The 19,838-nt window shown below is 37.5% G+C and overlaps 1 protein-coding gene and 1 non-coding gene across 2 annotated transcripts in view; one reads left to right on the top strand and one right to left on the bottom strand.

The window, feature by feature from the left end:
* Slc2a3 (solute carrier family 2 member 3) overlaps window positions 1–19,838 on the top strand; it is a 73,821-nt gene that overhangs the window by 13,634 nt on the left and 40,349 nt on the right. The gene's annotated exons all lie outside the window — the stretch shown is intronic.
* On the bottom strand, window positions 9,385–9,457 carry Trnaa-ugc (transfer RNA alanine (anticodon UGC)). Its single transcript has one exon. It is a non-coding gene; the product is annotated as a tRNA-Ala (tRNA).

Raw genomic sequence — 19,838 nt, 5'->3', positions numbered from 1 at the left:
CACAGAAAAGTTTCAGCCTCCACTTGTCCCCCAGACTGTGCAGTCATACACAAAGGCATTGCAGACTTTTAATTTTTTTTTCTTTAAACTTTGGAATACAGACTTAGTTTATTTAACTTACGGAAATACAAACAAAAGTGTCAAAGCCTTTGTTCATGGCCCATGAGCAGGTCACACTTCTGTCAGAAAAAGTCTAACTTCTTTTTTTAATTTCAACTAAAAATGTCAAGTCAGGTGTAGTAGTGCATACCTAAAATCCTGGCTACTCAGGAGGCCGAGGCAGGAAGATTGCAAGTTTGAGGCTAGCCCTGGCAACTTAGTGAGACCCTGTCTCAAAATAAAAAGTACTCATGATGTAACTCAGTGGTAGAGTGCCTCAGTCCAACCCTAGTGCCCCCCACCAAAAGAAATAAAGAATCTCTATGCCAACCATCTTACTCTTTTTTGTTGTTGTTGTTGTTGTTGTTCCAGGAGTGAGGATGCCAGCCGGGGCAACATGGGGAAATCCTGTCTCAAAATAAAGAATAAAAAGGGCTGGGGATGTAATCGTGTGGTTGATTGCCCCTAGCCTCAATACACAGTACTGCCCCCCACAAAAGTTTAAGATGGGTTAGAGATAAACCTTTCTTTTCCAAAGTAGAAGTAATTAAAAGAATAGAGAATAAAAAAGAGTAAACCAGGTACATTCTTAAGAAAACCAGTTTTAGGAAAGAAAACACATTAAAATCCAAAATGTGAAAAGTCCTTCAATTAAAAACAGGTATGGCAAGGCATGGTGACCCACACCTGTAATCCCAGTGACTCAGGAGGCTGAGGCAGGAGGATTGCAAGTTTGAGGCCAACCTCAGCAATTTAGTGAGGCCCTAAGCAATTTAGCAAGACCTTATCTCAAAAATAAAGAATAAAAAGGGCTGGGGATGTGACTCAGTGGTTAAGCACCCCTGGGTTAAATCCCTGGGACCCAAAACAAAACAGGTATGCAAATTTGAAGTCTGTTAGATAAAAAAAAAACTTGTGTCCAAACTAGTCAGAATTTTACATGTCATATTTTATACTAAAAAAAGTAAAATTTTGAACCTGATATAGCTAATTATAGATCTTAAATTATTAAGTTCATTTTATGCTATGAGGCTGGTATATGAAGGAGTATTTGTGGATTGGAAAAAGTGATATTTAGGGTAACAGGGGCATCCCAACCTGATCAAGGAGATTATAAAGCAATAGGTAAATTATATGGCCTGCTTAGATTGCTTCTTACATTCCCAATATTGCTGATCCAGCCATTTGGGGGGCAAGGGGAACAGTCATCAGAAAACAAATAGAAACTGAAACTGACATAACTATCTTAAAATTGTGAAATGAATTGCTTAGTGTCCAGAGTGGGAGTCATGGAGTTCCCCTGGGAAGTGATGTGGTCATCTTAATGGGCAAATGTTGCTTCACTGATTTCCCAAGCTACATATGAAGAGAAATACCTTCTGGAAAGTCTGCCTGTGGAATAAGCTGTTATAAGACCTCTGGTTCAAGGTTCTGTGCTGTGTGAGACTCGGGATAATAATAATTTAGTATTTTAAAGTTTACAAAGAACTTTGAAATATATTATTTAATCCTTCCATTAGTACAATGCCTATTATCACTCTGTGTATAAAAGCTTGGCCAAGGTCATAGAGTTTGTAAAAGACTTTCCACTTTACAATGAGTGCTTTCTAACATTTGAAGTGCCCAATGTAAATCCAGTTCTTTGTACTGAAAAAAGCTATTGTGTGACTAAACCATAAAACTTTATAACTTTTTTCAATATCAGTAGCAGATTTCCTTTACTAATTGTTTTATCCATTATTAAATATTATGTTCATAGCTAAGGCAGAGGGACATCAGGGGAAAAGGAACCAGAAGTATACTGGGTGACTAGAGTTTGACTTTTTATGGATACTCATTGATAATTAAAAATTATCAGTAGCATATCCCTTAGTTTAAGAATTGTATTAGGTATTTCCTTTACTTTATCTGATTTAATTAATCCTCCTAACAATCTGTGGGATGAAACAGAACTTTATCAACCTCTGTTTAAGATTGCTAGTCAAAAAATTTTTTTGGCATAGGTATATCCAAATCTTTCATGGGACATATTTATGCTTAAAAAAATAGCTGGATATAGTGGTACATGCCTTTAATCCCAGCTACTTGGGAAAGTGGGGCCAGCCTGGGCAATTTAGCAAGACCTTGATTCAAAATAAAATAAAAAGATCTGGGGCTGTAGCTCAGAGGTAAAATGTTCCTGGGTTCAATCACAAGTGCTGCCCCCACAAATCATCTGAAATTTATCCGAAATTTAAATATAATTGAATATCCTGTTTGTTTTTTCTACATCTGGGAACCCTATCTGTTTTGTTTTGTTTTGTTTTGTTTTTTTAATCCCTCATATTAAGAAGAAATTACTCCTCTCCCTCTCCTTAGGGGAAAAAAAGATTTACTTCAAAACACATCACAAGCGCTTGGGATGTAGTAGTAGAGTGCTCGCCTAGCATGTGCCAGACCCTGGGTTCCATTCCCAGTACTGGGGAAAACACACGCACATACTCTACAAACTTCCCTAATTAATGCTCTTTTGTCTTACTAATGTTTGGATGGTAAGAGGAGCTAAAAGAAGTTAAAAGTTGTTAATGTTTTGAATAACTTTTACAGAAATCTACTGAAGGAACTGTATGAAATCCCAGAAATAGTCCAATCCCAAATTTATCTGTAAATCCCAAATCCTAATCCTAATTGTAAGTAGGATATATTTCTCTTTACAAATCCCCCCTGTGAATAGATATGTTGGTGCTGCCTTGCAGTGAGCATGTAAAATGTTAGAGAACTGAAAAGGACCTTGGAGATCATCTAATCACCTAGAATGTAACTTTTTTTTCTTTTTCTTTAAAAATTTTTTTTTTTTTACAGACTGCATTTTGATTCATTGTACACAAATGGGGTACAACTTTTCATTTCTATGGTTGTACACAATGTAGAGTCACACCATTCATGTATTCATACATATACATAGGGTAATACTGTCTATTTCATTCTACTATCTTTCAGTCCCCCACCCCATTTTTCTCTACACCATCCAAATAGAATGTAACTTTTGAATCTTAATCCTGAAGGGTTATCTGCAGAACATGTGAGGACTTTCTATACAGTCCTTTTTTTATCTATTGCCAGGAGATTGTCAGCCTGCCTCATTTTTCCCCTATTGTTGCCTATGCTCTCTCCCAGACACCTCTCCTTGTCTGAGTACACAACATTCCAAATATCTTTTGTTCTTAGGTCTCAAAGTCTTATCTGTGGCTCCAAAGTGGCTGCGATAAACCCTCAGCAGGAGAGGGAAAGTGATATGGAACAATTAGAGATGAATAAAAAGAAACTGAGATTAGCTGAATATTTTCTAAAGACTTCCTCCTACAAGGAAGGCCACTAGCCCTCAGAAAAGCTGTTTTTCATGAGCAAATAGCACATTTTGGATACTTAGCAGTGGCTTTAAACCATAAGAATACAATATCTATGAATATACAGAGAATAGTGTCAAGAGGGTCCGATTGTGTAATGCTTGATCAATAAATGTTTATTGAATGAATACCTCAAGGTCAGGTTTTATTACTTTCTCTGCTTTGTTGCAACCATGCCTTATTTTTCCCAGCTATATTGAAGAAAACAAAAGCAAACAAGAAATCATGAGATCTGTTTCTCTAGAAAGTTTACTTAAGGGCTAGGGATATAGGCTTAGTTGATAGGGTGCTTGCCTCGCATGCACCAAGGCCCTGGGTTCAATCCCCAAAAAAGTTTACTTAAAAACAAAGTTTTGCATTAGGTATACTTTTTAAGTCCTTTTGATACTTGATATTCTGAACCCGCTGCCAGTATCTCATTCCTAATCATCATCATCTTTTAGTATAACAGCATCCTTACTTGTTTCTTCTTTGCACTCAGTGATCTTTCTACAACCTCATATCTGATCATGTTATTACCATTCTTAACCTTTTAACTTTTTGTGGTGTTCAGAACAAAGTCCATACTCCTTGACCTGGCATGCCTGTCATATTTGTTCACTTATAATAAGTCCCTCTCTACCTCTTTGTCTCTTCTCACTCCTTAGTCTTCTATGCTGCAGCCCGGCTGGAATTCTTGCAGGATCAAGACACACCACACCCTGTCCTTCAAGGTTTTGGTATCACTGTACCAGAACCTAGAACACTATTTTCTCCTATCTCCCTTCATCTTACTTTGTCAGAGTAACTACTACTTAGTCTTCAGTGATTGCTCAATATATATTCTCACAGAGCAAGTCTTTTTACACACCACCACACCCTTGCCTCTTGCTAGAACTGTGTCTCTCCCCAGCATCCCCAGCTGGATTGGAAGTCTGGTACTGCCAAACTTCATGGGGAGCACCATTTGCATACTCTGATGTATACATAATGAGACACAATCTGTAGTCTTAGCAGTGTCCCCACAGGAGTTTAGAAGTCCTATAGATCTGTGCTTCTGACTTTAATAATAGACTAATACCCTACAGTGACATTGCCTGTTGTCGTTCTCTTCCACACAACTGTAAACTTTATAATGCTAAGCCTTGTATTGAACACTGGAAGAAAACAAAAGGAATCAAATATGTATACCATAGGATATGGTTAGTCCCATAATAGAGCTGTTTTTTTTTTTAAGTGTTGTATAAACACTCAGGAAAGCATACTTAGTTGTTTGTAAGAGTTCAAAAGAATAAAGGAATACTTGAACAGGCAGAAATGGTTAAAAAGAAAAAAAAACACTATATTTCAAGCAAGAAAAGGAGTGCAGACATAGTTTGGTGTGACTAGTTAGGTAGAAGTGAATAAGGATAGAAACTAAGATTGTATAAGGCCCTGTGTGCTATATTAATGAATATGAATTTTATTCTGTTGGCAGAAGTCATGGAAAACATTCAAGCACAACAATTATATAACCCAATTTGTTTTAAATTCAATGTGTTTTAAAATACATTTTACTCAATATTATTGAGCATACTTGTCTTCATTTTTGTCTTGTTTTGTTTGCTGTGCTGGGGATAGAACCCAGGGCCTCGCATGTGCTAACCATGCACTCTTCCACTAAATTATACTTCCAGCTATTTGTTTTGTTCTGTTTTGTTTTTTTTACTCTAGAAAAATGTATAAGTGAAAGACTTCTAAAGTTCCACTCACTAGAATTGGCCACTTTAATAGTTTGTTATATTGCCTCATATTTTCTTCCTGTACACATATGTGTTTCTCTATTGTTTATTTCTTTTTTTTCTGGGGTGAGGCGGGGTTGCATATAGGGGATTGAACTCAGGGACACTCAACCCTGAGCCACATCCCCAGCCCTATTTTCTATTTTATTTTGAGAAAAGGTCTCACTGAGTTGCTTAGCGCCTCACTGTTGCTGAGGCTGTCTTTGTACTCTCAATCCTCCTGCCTCAGCCTCCTAAACCACTGGGATTATAGGCATATGCCACCTCTCCCGACTTCTATAGTGTATTTCTAATAATAAGATCTTTCTAAATATAACTTTTTGACACCGCTTTTTTTTCCCATTCCATTCTACCATCTTTGCCAGCCTCTGCCCCCTCCCCTCCCCTTATTCTCCTCTGCCCAATCTAAAGTCCCTCCATTCTTCCCTTACACGGCCGCCCCTACCTGCCAGCATCCATTTATCAGAGAAAACATTTGGCCTTTGGATTTTGGGATTGGCTTATCCCTCTTAGCATGATATTCTCCAACTCCATTCATTTACCTGCAAATGCCATAATTTTATTCTTCTTTAAGGCTGAGTAATAGTCCATTGTGTATATATGTATATATACCACAGTTTCTTTATCCATTCATCTATTGAAGGACATCTAGGTTGGTTTCACAATTTAGCTATTGTGCCACTGCCTTTTGTTTTTTAAAGGAATTGTAAGTATCTTATGTGAGGACAAATTACAAAAATATTATCATCCATAACAAGAATACAAGCATATGTAAATATACTCTATTTTGCTAATATTAAACATAGAAATGATATTCCATTTCATTTACAAGTTTGGACAAATTAAAAAGAATGATTACTATTCAGTTTTGCTGGGGATATAATATAATTAGTGGGAATAAAAGTATTTTATGAGAGGGCAATCTAGCAATTTTTCAGAATTTGAAATACACATATCTTTGAATTTACCAATTCTATATATGCAGAATTTTCCTACAAAATCTATCAGACATTTATCCTTGAGGGATAAATAAATGTAAAAAGATGCTTATTGCAGCATTATTTATAACAGAAAAATGATCTAAATGGACAATAAATCATGGTGTCCCCTACCATATTGTGACCACTTTGCAGCATGTCTGTATACTCTAGGAATGTCCATGACTGTTGGATGAAAAAAATAAATGCTGAAACGATATATAATTCCATTTTTGTAAAATTATACATGTGTACAAGTGGAGTATGTATATTTATTCACCTGTAATTTATGTACGAAACATAGTATGTGTGCCCATACGTGTGTATTACATACACCCAAGTTTTTAACCATGGTTAAACTTGAAATAGAATTGTGATTCTGTGAAGGTCTTTAACTTTTTGATTTTTACATTGGTGTGGTTTTGATTTTTTTTTTTTTTTTTTTTTTTGGTACTGGAGATTGAACCCAGAGTTGCGTCTGCTGAGCCATATCACAGCCCTTTTTCACTTTGAGACAGGATCTCGCTAAATTTCTGAGGCTGACTGGCACAGTGGTGTACCCCTGTAATCCCAGCAGCTCTGGAGGCTGAGGCAGGACAATCCGCGAGTTCAAAGCCAGTCTCCAAAAAGGTGAGGTGCTGAGCAACTCAGTGAGAGCCTGTTTCTAAATAAAATACAAAATAGGGCGGGGGATGTAGCTCAGTGGTTGAGTGCCCCTGTGTTCAATCCCTGGTACAAATAAATAAATAAATAGATAGATACATACATACATACATTCCCTGAGGCTGGCTTTGAACTCACAATCCTCCTGCCTTAGCCTCCTGAGCTGATGGAATTACAGGTGTATGTCACTGCACCCGAATTTTTTAACAATGAAAATATATAATTTTGGGCTGGGGTTATGGCTTAGTGGTAGAGCACTCTCCTAGCATGTGTGAGGCCCTGGGTTCAAGCCTCAGCACCACATAAAAAAATAAAATAAAGGTATTGTGTCCACCTACAACTAAAAAAAAGAAAGAAGAAGAAGAAGAAGCCAGACACAAAGGAATAAATGCATTATTTAAACAAAAAAAAAAAAAGAAAGAAAGAAAGAAAAAGAAAATAAATCATTTTAAAAATATACAGGGAACCTGGGCACAGTGGTGCACACCTGTAATCCCAGCAGCTCAGGAGGCTAAGGCAGGAGTATCTCAAGTTCTAAGTCAGCCTCAGTAGTTTAGCCAGGTGCTAAGCAACTCAGTGAGACCCTGTCTCTCAATAAAATATAGAAAAGAACTGGGGGTGTGGCTCAGTGGTGGAGCCACTGAGTTCAGTCTCTGGTACCAAACGCACACAGAAACACACACACACACACACACACACGCACGCACACACACACACCAAGGGAGGTACTGGGGAAAAAAATTGACCAAATTATATTATGTGCATGTACAAATATTTAACAATGAATGCCATTGTTATATATAATTATAATGCACTAATAAAGGGAAAAAAGTAAAATAAATTCAATTCAAAATGAAAAATATATAATGAATAAATATGGATCTAGACGTATTCAAATCAATATATTTAGTTATAGTTCATTTTTTAAATAGTTACATGTATTTCCTTGTGTCTACACTTACTGAGAGGCTTCTCTGTAACAGGCACCAGACTGGGTATTGAAGTAAGTAAGCATTTAAATAGAAAGTGCCAGAGAAGATCTTCTTTAAGAAGGGTAATTAGGGAAGATCTTTCTCCTTAGTGACCTTGAAGAGAATCCAAAGGAATATGCTAGCCATGGGGGAAGAGCTTTCTTGACAGATATAAATAGGGCCCTTCCATACAAAAGAGCTTGATGTGCCTGAGAAATTGAAAAAAAACGATCATTGTGTTGGAACCAGTAAATAAGGGGAAGTAATAGTTCAAGGTGAGAATGTTCTTTTTAAAAAAATTCCTGGAGCTTGGGATGTAGTTCAGTGGTAGAGTGCCTGCCTAGCACTCGTGAGGCCCTGGGTTCCAACCCCAGTACTGAAAAAAAATTCTTCTAGATATTTAGGTTGTTTCCACATTTCTCCTGTGATGTTTGAATGGTACAATGATATTTTTGTACTTTTGTTTTTTTCTTTTGGCCGTTCTGGGGAATGGAAACCATGACCCTTGTGCTTGCTGGACAAATGCTGTACCACAGAGCTACATTTCCAGCCCTTATGTTTAATTTTATGAGGAACTGCCAATCTGTTTTCAAAGTACTGTACCATTTTATACTCCCTCAGCAATATATGAAATTTCTGATTTCTCAGTATCCTCACCAACAACATTTTTTTTCTTTTTCTTTTTTGAATTGGGTGTCGAACCCAGGGCTTTGCAAATGCAAGGTAGACACTTTGCCACTGAGCTACATCCCAGCCCCTGTTATTATTATTATTATTATTATTATTTTTTAGCTACTATAGCTTATTTTAGTAGGCATGAGTTGATATCTTATTGTGGATTTAATTTGTATTTCTTTCTTTCTTTTCTTTTTTTTTTTTTGGTTCCAAGATTGAACTCAGAGGCACTTGACCACATCCCCAACCCTGTTTTGTATTTTATTTAGAGACAGGGTCTCACTGAGTTGCTTAGTGCCTTGCTGTTACTGAGGCTGCCTTTGAATTTGTGATCCTCCTGCTTTAGCCCCTTGAACCACAGGGGTTACAGGCATGCACCACAGCACCTGGCTTCTTGTTGGCATTTCTTGAAGCATAAACATGGTTATTATTATAATTTTTTTTTAAGAAATAACCTTATCAGGAGATTCCTTTTTTTTTTTTTTAAAGGGATTTAACCCAGGGAAGCTTAACCACTTTTTTATATTTTATGTAGAGACAGGGTCTCGCTGAGCTCAGAGCCTCGCTATATTGCTGAGGCTGACTTTGAACTTGCCATCCTCCTACCTCAGCCTCCTGAACTGAAATTACAGACATGTATCACCAAACCTGGCAAACATTGTTATTTTTAATAAAGTTCAATTTATCTTAATTTTGTTGTTATTGCTTATGCTTTTGATGTTGTATCAAAAAATTTTTTTCAGACCCAAAGTCCCCAGAATTTACTACTTTTAAATATGTAGTCTATTTTGAGTTTATTTTTATGTGCGTTGTAAGGAAGGAGTCCAACCTTTTTTTTTTTTTTTTCTTTTTTTGGCAATGCTGGGGATTGAACCCAGGGCCTTGTGCTTGCAAGGCAAGCACTCTACCAACTGAGCTATATCCCCAGCCCCTGAAGGAGTCCAACTTTATGCAAATGCTTCTGACTGTCCTCTTGTTATATAGCACAATTTTCAAAAGAAAAATCTTGTGAATAATTAGTTCAGTGTGGTGGGACATTTTTTGAAAGCAAATTTGAAAGGACTTGACAGCTAGAAGGTGAAGGAGATAGAAGGATCAAAGTTTACTTGGGGAATAGGATTATTTTCAATGCCATTAAGCAAGTCCGAGAGAAAGTGCAGAAGAAGTTTGGAAGATCAGTTTTAGGCATGTTGACTTTGAGATGCCTAGGTTATCTATATGGAGATTTATAGCCATCAACTATAAATTTTGTCTGAAATTCAAAAGAAAGTTCAAGGCTGGGAATGTAGTTCAGTGGCAGAGCACTTGCCTAGCAAGAGACCCTGAGTTCAATCCCCAGTATCCAAAAAAAAAAAAAAAAAAAAAAAAGACCTAAGAGAAAGTTTAAAGTGAAAAAACAGTAGGTTTTAGAAGTCTCCTTTCTCTTTAGGCAAGGTTGAGATCAGTGAGAATCTGGTCACCTGGACTCAACATTTAAGAGTCGTTGAGGAGAGCTCAGCCTAGAGGTCATGCCTATAATTTCAGCTACTTGGGAGGCTGAGACAGGAGGAGCTCAAGTTTAAGGCCAGTCTACACAACTTTATCTCAAATATAAAATTTAAAAAAAAATTATTGAGAAGAAAATAGCAATAAAAGAGAAGTAGATTTAGGAATTAAAGAAGTTTAAGATTACTCAGAAAAAAGTGTGGAAGGCAAAAGGACTCTTTTTTGGTGATGGTGGGGATCAAACCCAGGGCACCAAGCATGATAGGCAAATGCTCTGCCACTGTGCAATAACTACAGCTCTCTGTGGCAGAGGTTTTAAAGTTAACTATTCTTCCACTTTATTGATATCTTCAATCCATTGACCTCTGATAGATTAAAGGTAATCACAAAATCTTCGCTTCTCCACCTGTTGAGAGATGAAGCCTAATCCTTCCTTCCCTATGTCAATTCTGGCCTTAACGACTTACCTGATCTTATGTAATGAACTAGATGTTCTGGAACTTCCAATACTTAAGTCTTCTTAGATCATAAGAAACCTTTCAGCTTCTCTTCCAGCCTTTTGAAACACTTGCTCTTGGAACTCATCAACAATTACATGAGGGAGCCTAAGCAGATCTGTGGACAGGCCCATGTGGGAGAAACCAGAGCACCCCCATCAGTAGTTCCAACTAAAAGTTTGAAGCAACTAACCAAGGTATGGTAAGTGGAGTTGGTACAGTATGTCTGCCAGTGGGCTGAGCTGGACTATAACGCCACTTATGTGAATAAGCAGGCTTGGGCTTGGATCCTTCAGTTACTTTCAAGTCACTCCAGCTAATGTTGTGTGGAGCAGAGTAGAGCCATTCATCTGAGTCCCTCACAAATTTCTGACCCACAAAATGATGAATAAAATAAAAATCTTTAGTCACTGAATTTTGAGTGGTTTGCTACTCATTAATAGATAACTTTTCCATCCCTTTTCACTTTCTTCCCTATTGTTTTATCTTTCTAATATCCTAAATCAGTTTTCAGTAAACTGGCTTATAGATTTGTGAACAATTTTATAAATGAAGTTTTATCAGAACACAACCACAACCACTTATTTTCCTATTGCCTGTGACTATTTTTGCTGTAAAAACAAAGCTGCAGCAGAGACTGTGTGGCCCCCAAAGCCTAAAATATTTATATATGGCCTTATGCAGAAAAAAAAATTGCCAATTCCTGTCCTCCACTCCTTTGCCCAGTAGTCCATCTCTTTCACCTACCTGAAAAATCCCCAGGATTGGTTTAAACTTGTTTTGACACTGCACCCAGGATGCTGAAAATGATCAGACAACTGGCAGAGGATTGGTACCATTTGTAAATTAATAGTCACTAATCTCGTTGAGTTATCAATAATGCTCAGCAATGTATAATTGTCTAGTCTAATTTTGTACCCAGCGTAGAAGTAATTATCCAGCTTGTCTATATCATTATTTGGTTATTCTTTTATTAAACAAATATTGCTTGAGGATCTAGTATACATCAGATTCCTTCTAGACATTAAGAATGAGACAAAAAAAAAAAGAATGAGACAGCTGGGCATGGCACCTGTAATCCCAGCATCATAGGAGACTGAGACAGGGCTGCAATTCAAGCTTAGCAAGAACCTGTCTCAAAATAAAAATAAAAAAGAGCTAGAGATATTCAGTGTTAGAGTCTATGCCTCTGGGTTTAAAAAAAGAATATGTGACAATAATGTTGATAGAAAAAGACCCTTCATCCATTTACCAGCAAATGGCATATTTTTATTCTTCTTTATGGCTGAATAATATTCTATTGTGTATATATATGCCACAGTTTCTTTATCCATTCGTCAGTTGAAAGGCATCTAGGTTAGTTTCACAGTCTGACTATTGTGAATTGAGCTGCTGTGAACATGGGTGTGGCTGCATCACTGTAGTATGCTGATTTTAAGTCCTTTGGGTATAAATCGAGGAGTGGGATAGCTGGGTCTAATGGTGGGACCATTCCAAACTTTCTGAGGAATCTCCATACTGCTTTCCAGAAATATTTTTTCAGAAATATGTTCACCTTTTATAATACATATGTTTTCTTTCCTGTTATCATTAGTGTGTCAGGGTCTAACTATGGCATTTGACTTCTAATTTTCTTCTAATCTGTTATTGGGGTTAGATATCAAGTAACCAATTTAAGTTTGGCAAGGAATGTTAGCATTTTGCTTTGTATTTTTGGGACATTTATAGTTTAAAAAGAGAGAGTATAAGCCTCCTGAGAGGGGGGCCAAAGGAGTTCTTCTGTGAGTAAATGAGTAAAGGTAAATGAGTAAATCTCTGAATTCTAGTGAAATAATTTTTTGGGGGAGGGGCAGTGCTGGGACACTGCTTAGCTACATCCCCAACCTTTTTAATTTTTATTTTGAGACAAGATCTCTCCAGGCTATTTTGAACTGGTGATCCGGTTGCCTCAGCTTCTCAAGTATCTGGCATGGCATAGTACCGGACTGTTTTTCTAACCTATCTTCAAAATAAATGAGTTTTTCAAAAAATTGAGTTTCAGATGGGTAGAGTATTTCAGTCTTTAACACAGGGTCTCATTAGAGATTTTCTTCAGAAATCTTGCTGAAATCAAAATTTCAAATGCCTTATTGAAATTAAGGTGTACAATTTTGAAGATAGTGATTCTCAACCAGTAGTGATTTTGTTCCCAAGGACATTTGGCAATTTTTGGAGATAGTTTTGTTGTTCCAAATGTGGCAAAGGAAGTCCTGGTATCTAAAGTTTAGAGGCCAGGGATGCTGCTAAACAGCCTATAATACACAGGACAAGCCCCATAACAAAGAATTATCCAGCACAGATATCAATAGAACCTAGATTTGGAAACCCTGGACTCTACAACTTCCCTGATTTTATTAACCTTATGGAAAAAGTTTGACATGTTTTAGTGAATTAATCCTGTCGCGCTCCCTGCCCGCAGAGAGACACGACACCTGGTTCTTTTCAGCCCTTTTATTGCGCGCACCCCCATCCTCTCAGTTCTTCCTTTGTTCCTCCTTTTGAGGAACTTACACTCCAATATATACAGTACTTGTAACCAATCAGCATTTTCGCACGAGGGGAAAGCATTAACATATACAGGCAGCGAAGGCAGGCATATAGTGGACCTGTACTGTCCATCAGGGAGCTTAGCCAATCCCTGGAACTTCCTCAAAATAATGTCAGTTGTTTGTGCAAAAGTTAACTGCTCTGGCTCACTGCCAGGCGCCATCTTAGCCTTGCCACACCTAGGGCCAGGGGTCCGGCCGAAACCCCGACATAATCCTGCTTCCAGTCAATCACAACTTTCTCCTTTTTTTTTTTTTTTCTTTTTGCAGTGCTGGGGATCAAACCCAGGGCCTTATGCTTACAAGGCAAGCATTCTACCAACTGAGCTATATCTCCAGCCCCAACTTTCTCCTTTTTTTGCATGCCAACCATCTGTTAGTAATCCCTCTAGAATTTAGTGGAAAAATAATGAAACACTACTTTTTTTCCACTTAAAAAAAGTTTTTAAGCCAGGCATGGTGGTATATCCCTGTAATCCCAGTGACTCAGCAGGCTGAGGCAGAAGGATCGCAAGTTCAAGGCCAACCTCAGCAATTTAGCTAGACCTGTCTCAAAATGAAAAATAAAAAGGTCTGGGGACTCAGTTTAGTGATTAAGCATCCCTAGATTCATTCCCTGGTACCTCCGCCCCACAAAAGTTTTCATTTTTGTCATCTCTCCCAGCCTTCATGTTTTTCAAAAAATTAACAGTGCCCAGCAATTAAATATGGACATTCTTTCCGTATGTTGTTATTGACAGCAAAATTATACAAAATCTCTTATCTCATTGCCCCTCTGGCCTTTAGCTTCGTTCCCCATGTTTTACTCATTCTTTCCAGTTGAAAGGTCATTTTTCTTGAGAAGTTGAATAAACCTTCTGTTTTTCTGTCATCTTTTAATATTAGGTAAATACAACTTAAACTAGGAGCTCTGTTTTTTGAGGTGCCACAACAAGGCATGTGGCTATTTTAGGATGTGACTGTACTAATCATGTTGACTCGTTAGTTATTGGTGAGATAAGTGGGGCAGAAGTCACTGTTCTGCCCCTGATTGCATCTAGAGGTAGTGGTGTGCGAGGCAAAGAGGAATGCTCTTCTCTGCACGTCCTCCATGGTGGGAATAAGTGACTCTTTTCCTGGGGCTATTTTAGTATTTCTTCGTATTGACTGCAGCTGTCAAGATCAAAGCAACAACTAAGAACTTCATTCTAAGAGTACCTGAAAAGAGCAAGGTCTGATAGAGATTAAAAGGTGAAAGGAGAGAAATAAATTCTTTCTCAGCTATACCCAGAAGCAGCTAAGTAGATCTTTTCAGATACTTCTAATTCTTCAAGTTCCAGCTGTTACCACTCAGACTCTTAAGGTAAAAATCATCTTTCCCCAGTACCTTTATGTTTAGAGCTAAAGATTCATTCAGTCAAATATTTATTGAATATAAGTACCAAGGAAATCTTTCAAAAATTTGGAAATTTCATGTATGTATTTGAAAGAAAAATGATAAGTGAATACTTGTTTAGTAATTGAAATATTTATATAATTTATCATCTTTCAGATGTAATGATTGCTTTGCATGCATGAATCACTAAGTATCTGTATAGAAGGTGTATTATAGCACCACTGAGATTGCAATAAATAAAATGGCTAGAATCCTTCTCCTTTGACAGTAAGATCACCTTTTAGAATTAGAGAACTGAGACAGGTTTAATGGCTCAACAAGTTTTAACATAGTCTGTAGCATAGCAAATCAATGTCCACGGTCTGTGCTGATGCCTGGGTTTTCTAACTTACAACCTTTTCTTTGTTCTAGAACTAGAAGCGAGAGCCAGTTTTGATTTCCACCATGGGGGCAAGGGAAGCAATGGAAAGGAAAGATTAGAAAAAGCAGAGGGGATCAAGCCCAGGACTCAGGAATGATGGAGCATAAATGGAAAATGCACTGTCATTGAGGGATATCTCCAGCCCCCTGGCTCTTTTTCTTTCATTTTTTAAAAATAGTTCAGTAATCTCCCATTGTGTGGATATAAAAGTTTATTGGGTCATGGTATTGATCCCCAGCACTGAAGGAAAAAAAAGTGGGGGTGATAGGAAAATTTTTGCTCTGAACCTGCAACTGCTTTACAAAACTGAAGTCTATTTTCAAAAAAATGAGCTAGCAAACCACTAAAATACTTGGAGGTATGTTAAATGCATATTGCTCAGTGAAAGAAGCCAGCTGAAATAGCTAAATGTTCTGTGTGATGCCAACCATATTACATTCTGGAAAAGCAAAATTATAAGACAGTAATAAGAATAAGATCATTGATTCCAGGGGTTTACAGAGAGAAGGAAAAGAGGAATAAATACATGGAACACAGAGGATTATTAGTGCAGTTAAGCTGTTGTATGTGATGCTATAATGGTAAATACATGACATTTGTCAAAATTCAGGGGAGTATAAGAACACAAAAAGCAAACCCTAGTGCAAACTATAGACTTTGGGAAATGTTAATTTTTCAATAGTAGTAGTTCATCAGTTATTAAAAAGTTACTGCACTAATGCAAGATGTTAATAATAGAAGAAACTTCATGTACATGAGACAGAACAAGGTGAAGGGGAAGGGGATATTTAGAATTTAGCACAGTTTCTTTAAAAACCTAAAGCAGCTCTGAAATCTAAAGTCTATGTTTTAAAAATAAAAACAAATAAAGAAAAAGCAGAGGGGTAGGGGGTATAGCTTAGTGGTAGAACACTTGCCTGTGTTCCATCCTTAGCACTGCAGAGGGTGGGGTGGGTGGGCATAGAAAATGATGAGTTTTGGGGGTTTTTTTGCAGTACTGGGGCACTCTACCACCTGAGTAACATCCCCAACCCTTTTAATTTTTTTTATTTTGAAACAGGTATTGCTAAATTGCCCAGGCTGGCCTTGAATTTGAGATTCCCGCCCCAGCCTCCCAAGTAGCTGGGATTACAGGCGAACATTCCTATACCTAGCAAGAAGACTTTTTAATTGGGGCAGAGCATATGAGATAAAAGTGACACATTTGACATATCTGGAGTACAAGAAGGATATAGTTTTTATGAAAAAAATAATCTCACATAATGGGACAGTTATATAATCTCAGCTATTTGGTAGGCTTAGGCAGCAGGATTGCAAGTTTGATTGCCGTGGCAATTCAAAAGGGGTGGGAATGTAGCTTAATGATAAAGTGCCCCTGGTTTCAATCCCCAATACCTTGCTTCATTCCCCACCAGTGAACTCATGAAGGAGCGCCACTCATATTCAAAGACTGATGCAGCAGAGGCCAAACTTGCTTTACCAGCATTATTCCTTACTAGACCCCATAAGAAGCCAACTCCTTAGCTAAAATGGACTAAGCTATTCCTCAAACTTCCCCACAAACTTTCTTTTTCTGTTTTTTTGGGGGTGGTGCTGGGGATTGAACTCAGGGGCACTCAACCACTGAGCCACATTCCCAGCCCTATTTTGTATTTTATTTAGAGATAGGTTATCACTGAATTGCTTAGCACCTCACTTTTGCTGAGGCTGGTTTTGAACTCACAATCCTGCTGCCTCAACCTCTTGAGCCACTGGGATTACAGGCATGGGCCATATGCCTGGCCCCACAACTTTCTACCATAGACATTTCCCCAGGCCATCATATCTTACTAAAGTACCCCTCTCTAATCTCTCTCTCCTATCTCTTAATCCATTAAGTCCCAAGTTTTTAATTTTGCATATCTTTCAATGAGATTGACACAGGTGCATTAAAATAAGTAGGAAATCATAATACAAAACATATATACATATATAAATATATATATATATATAAATGTTAACATGATGGTTATATTATAATATAGTTTTTATTATATATTATGTATTACATACTATATTTAAGTTTTATGGGTCGTCCACATCTGGATAATGGACAAAATGGATTAATCTATCATTCCAAGATCTATTCCAAATACAGTAGTCCCACTTTGCCAGTGGTTTTAGTTTCTACTGTTTCAGTTACTCACAGGCTCCTGTGGTCCTAAAACATTAACTGGAAAATTTCAGAAATAAATAATTCAGAAGGTTTAAATTGCAAGCCATTCTGATTAGTGTGATGAAGTCTCACAGTGTCCCATTTCATCCCGCTAGGAATATGAATTATCACTTTGTCCAGCCTCTCACACTGTAAATGCTACCCACCATAGTCAATTAGTTGGCATCTCCATTATGAAATTGACGCTTATTGCAGTGTTTGTGTTCAAGTAATCCTAATTTTACAATTTAATAGTGGCCTCTAAAGTACAAAAGTAGTGATATGTCAACCAAGCATGGTGGCACACACCTGTAGTCCCAGCTACTCAGGGAGCTGAGGCAGGATGATTCCTTGAGCTCATGAGTTAGAGACTAACCTGGAATGTAGTAAGACTTCATCGCAAAACAAACAAAACAAAGAATGCTATATGCCAAAGAGAAACTGTAAAGTGTCTTTTAAGTGAAAAGGTGAAATCATATCTTAGGTATTATATATAGGAAAAATATAGTATATGGAGGGTTCAGAACTATCCACAGTTTCAGACATCCACTGTGGTCTTTGAATCTATCCTTTATGGATAAGAGGAGACTACTGTACTAACTACATGAAGTCTAGATTGTTCCCACATGAAAAATATCTTTTGACTTTGGCTTTCTTCACACTTTATCTTCTCTTCTCCATTACCAGATTATTACTTGAGGGCAGGGATTTGGTTTTCTGCATTATTCAGCAGAGTGCTCTGCATTTTATAGACTTTCTTAATATACACAAGTGTACATGTTGTATTTTTTCATTATCACCTTTATAAATAGCCTCATTCAAATCTTCATGGACTTGAAAAGCTGATTTTTAGGTCTTTTTTTTTTATTATTAAGATATTTTCTCATCCAAAGATTAAGATGTCCAAGTATGAGCTTGACTAATGAGTGAAAATAGAGAGTAGAATTAAAAGAAGCAAATTTCTGATTAGGATGGGAGGGGTGGGGCAAGAATGCCATTAGGTAGAGAGACATGAAAAAGAATGAGATAGCCATAAGGAGCTCTAAGTTAGTGGCTTTATAACACCATGAGAAATGGAGGGAAATAAGAAAGAGGGAATTGTGAAAATTTTAAGATACAAATATTGAAGAGATAAGAGAATAATGAAGACAAAGGTCATGTCTAAGGGAAGTATTCCTAGCCTTTGGTTGTCGTAGGGAGGTTTCTTTCTATTTATATCAGAAGACCACTGACAAGGAAAGAAAGTGGAAGACAGCACAGAAGTGAAGGTACCCTCTTTATAACCTCCCACTGGTTCCTTCCTTGGAAATAAGAATGACTCATGGAGGCACAAATACACATTTCCTAGGAACTGTCTGCTCTCAGCCAGAATCTATCTGCAGCAGTTTTCTGCAGAATCTTGAATAATCTGGTTCATCATCTGACTGGTTTTCTCCTCTCCTGTGTCTCTACATATATTTAGGTTTCTGGGTTTGCTTAGGTCTGTTTTCTTGGTTCCTCTACTCTGTGTTCCCCTAACTGTGGGCAATGCCTTTATCCATTTCTGTAAGGATGTTTATTTATGGCACTTTATCACTTGTTGTAGTTTCTTTCTTGACTATCTCTATCTCATATGTTAGTGCCTATTCCTTTTGCCTCAGTCTTTTTCCTTTTCCTTTCTTTCTATACTATTTCCTATTGTGCTTCTGCCACTGCTTTTCTCTACCAGGTATTTTGTTATGACAATACTCTCCCCATAGTAACCCTTACTGTAGGGGAAAAATGAGGGAAAGGAAAAGGAAGAGAGGGGTAGAATAGATAGGCAAAGAAAGGCTAGATTGGAGTTGGAGGGTGAGTATTTGGATTGAGTTCTAGAACAGAGTACAAACTATGTTGATTGATACCAATCAAAAACCCTAGGACCCAAAAGGGACCCAAAGCTAATTCCTGTTGGCAGAACTCATTCAGCAAATCCTATCTGTTACATGTTTATCTGTCTCCCTTTCTATGATCCATATGAAGTATTCTTTCTTTCTATTTTAGGTTCCTTGATTCTTATACATGTATGGTTTCTGATGTACCATGAAAAATAATTATCTATCAAGGTTTATTAATATTCACATTGTAACCACAAGGTCTTTCTTTTGATTTTCTACAGTTCTTTTTACTAAGATTAGTTCTGGACACCATAATTTAAGCATACATGACTGACCTCTGGAAAGAAAAATATCATGATAGTTCCACTCTCACTTAGGAATAGAATGTTAGATAAGAAATTTCATAAGTAATAAGCTAGCCACAGTGGTGCATGCCTGTAATCCAAGCAACTTGAGAGGCTGAGGCAAAAGGGTTGGAAGTTCACGGCAGCCTAAGCAACTTAGTGAGGCCCTAAGCCTCAAAAATAAAAAGTAAAGAAGGGGAGGGGATGTGGCTCAGCGGTTAAGTTAAATCCCTAGTACCAGGAGGAGGAGAAGGAGGAGAGAAAGAAATTCAATAAATAAAAAATTTTCTCAACAAACAATAAGATTTATTTCATATAGGGTAAGATTACTCAGTGAGGTAATGGGATCATTCTGCCCAGAGTTCCAGGGTGCTCTACCTCTACCTTTTTATTTTTTATTTTGAGACAGGGTCTCTCTAAGTTGCCCAGACTGGCCTTGAACTTGGGATCCTCCTGCCTTAGCCTCCTGAGTAGCTGGGATTACAAGTGTGCACCACTGAGCCTGCCCAGAGATCTGTAAAACTGTATAAGTGTCTCTATATCTGTAAAG

The sequence above is a fragment of the Sciurus carolinensis genome, chromosome 4 (assembly GCF_902686445.1).
Source record: "Sciurus carolinensis chromosome 4, mSciCar1.2, whole genome shotgun sequence".
Lineage (NCBI taxonomy): Eukaryota > Metazoa > Chordata > Mammalia > Rodentia > Sciuridae > Sciurus > Sciurus carolinensis.
The sequence above is the reverse complement of the archived record's forward strand: the minus strand, read 5'-3'. Positions and strand labels throughout refer to the sequence as shown.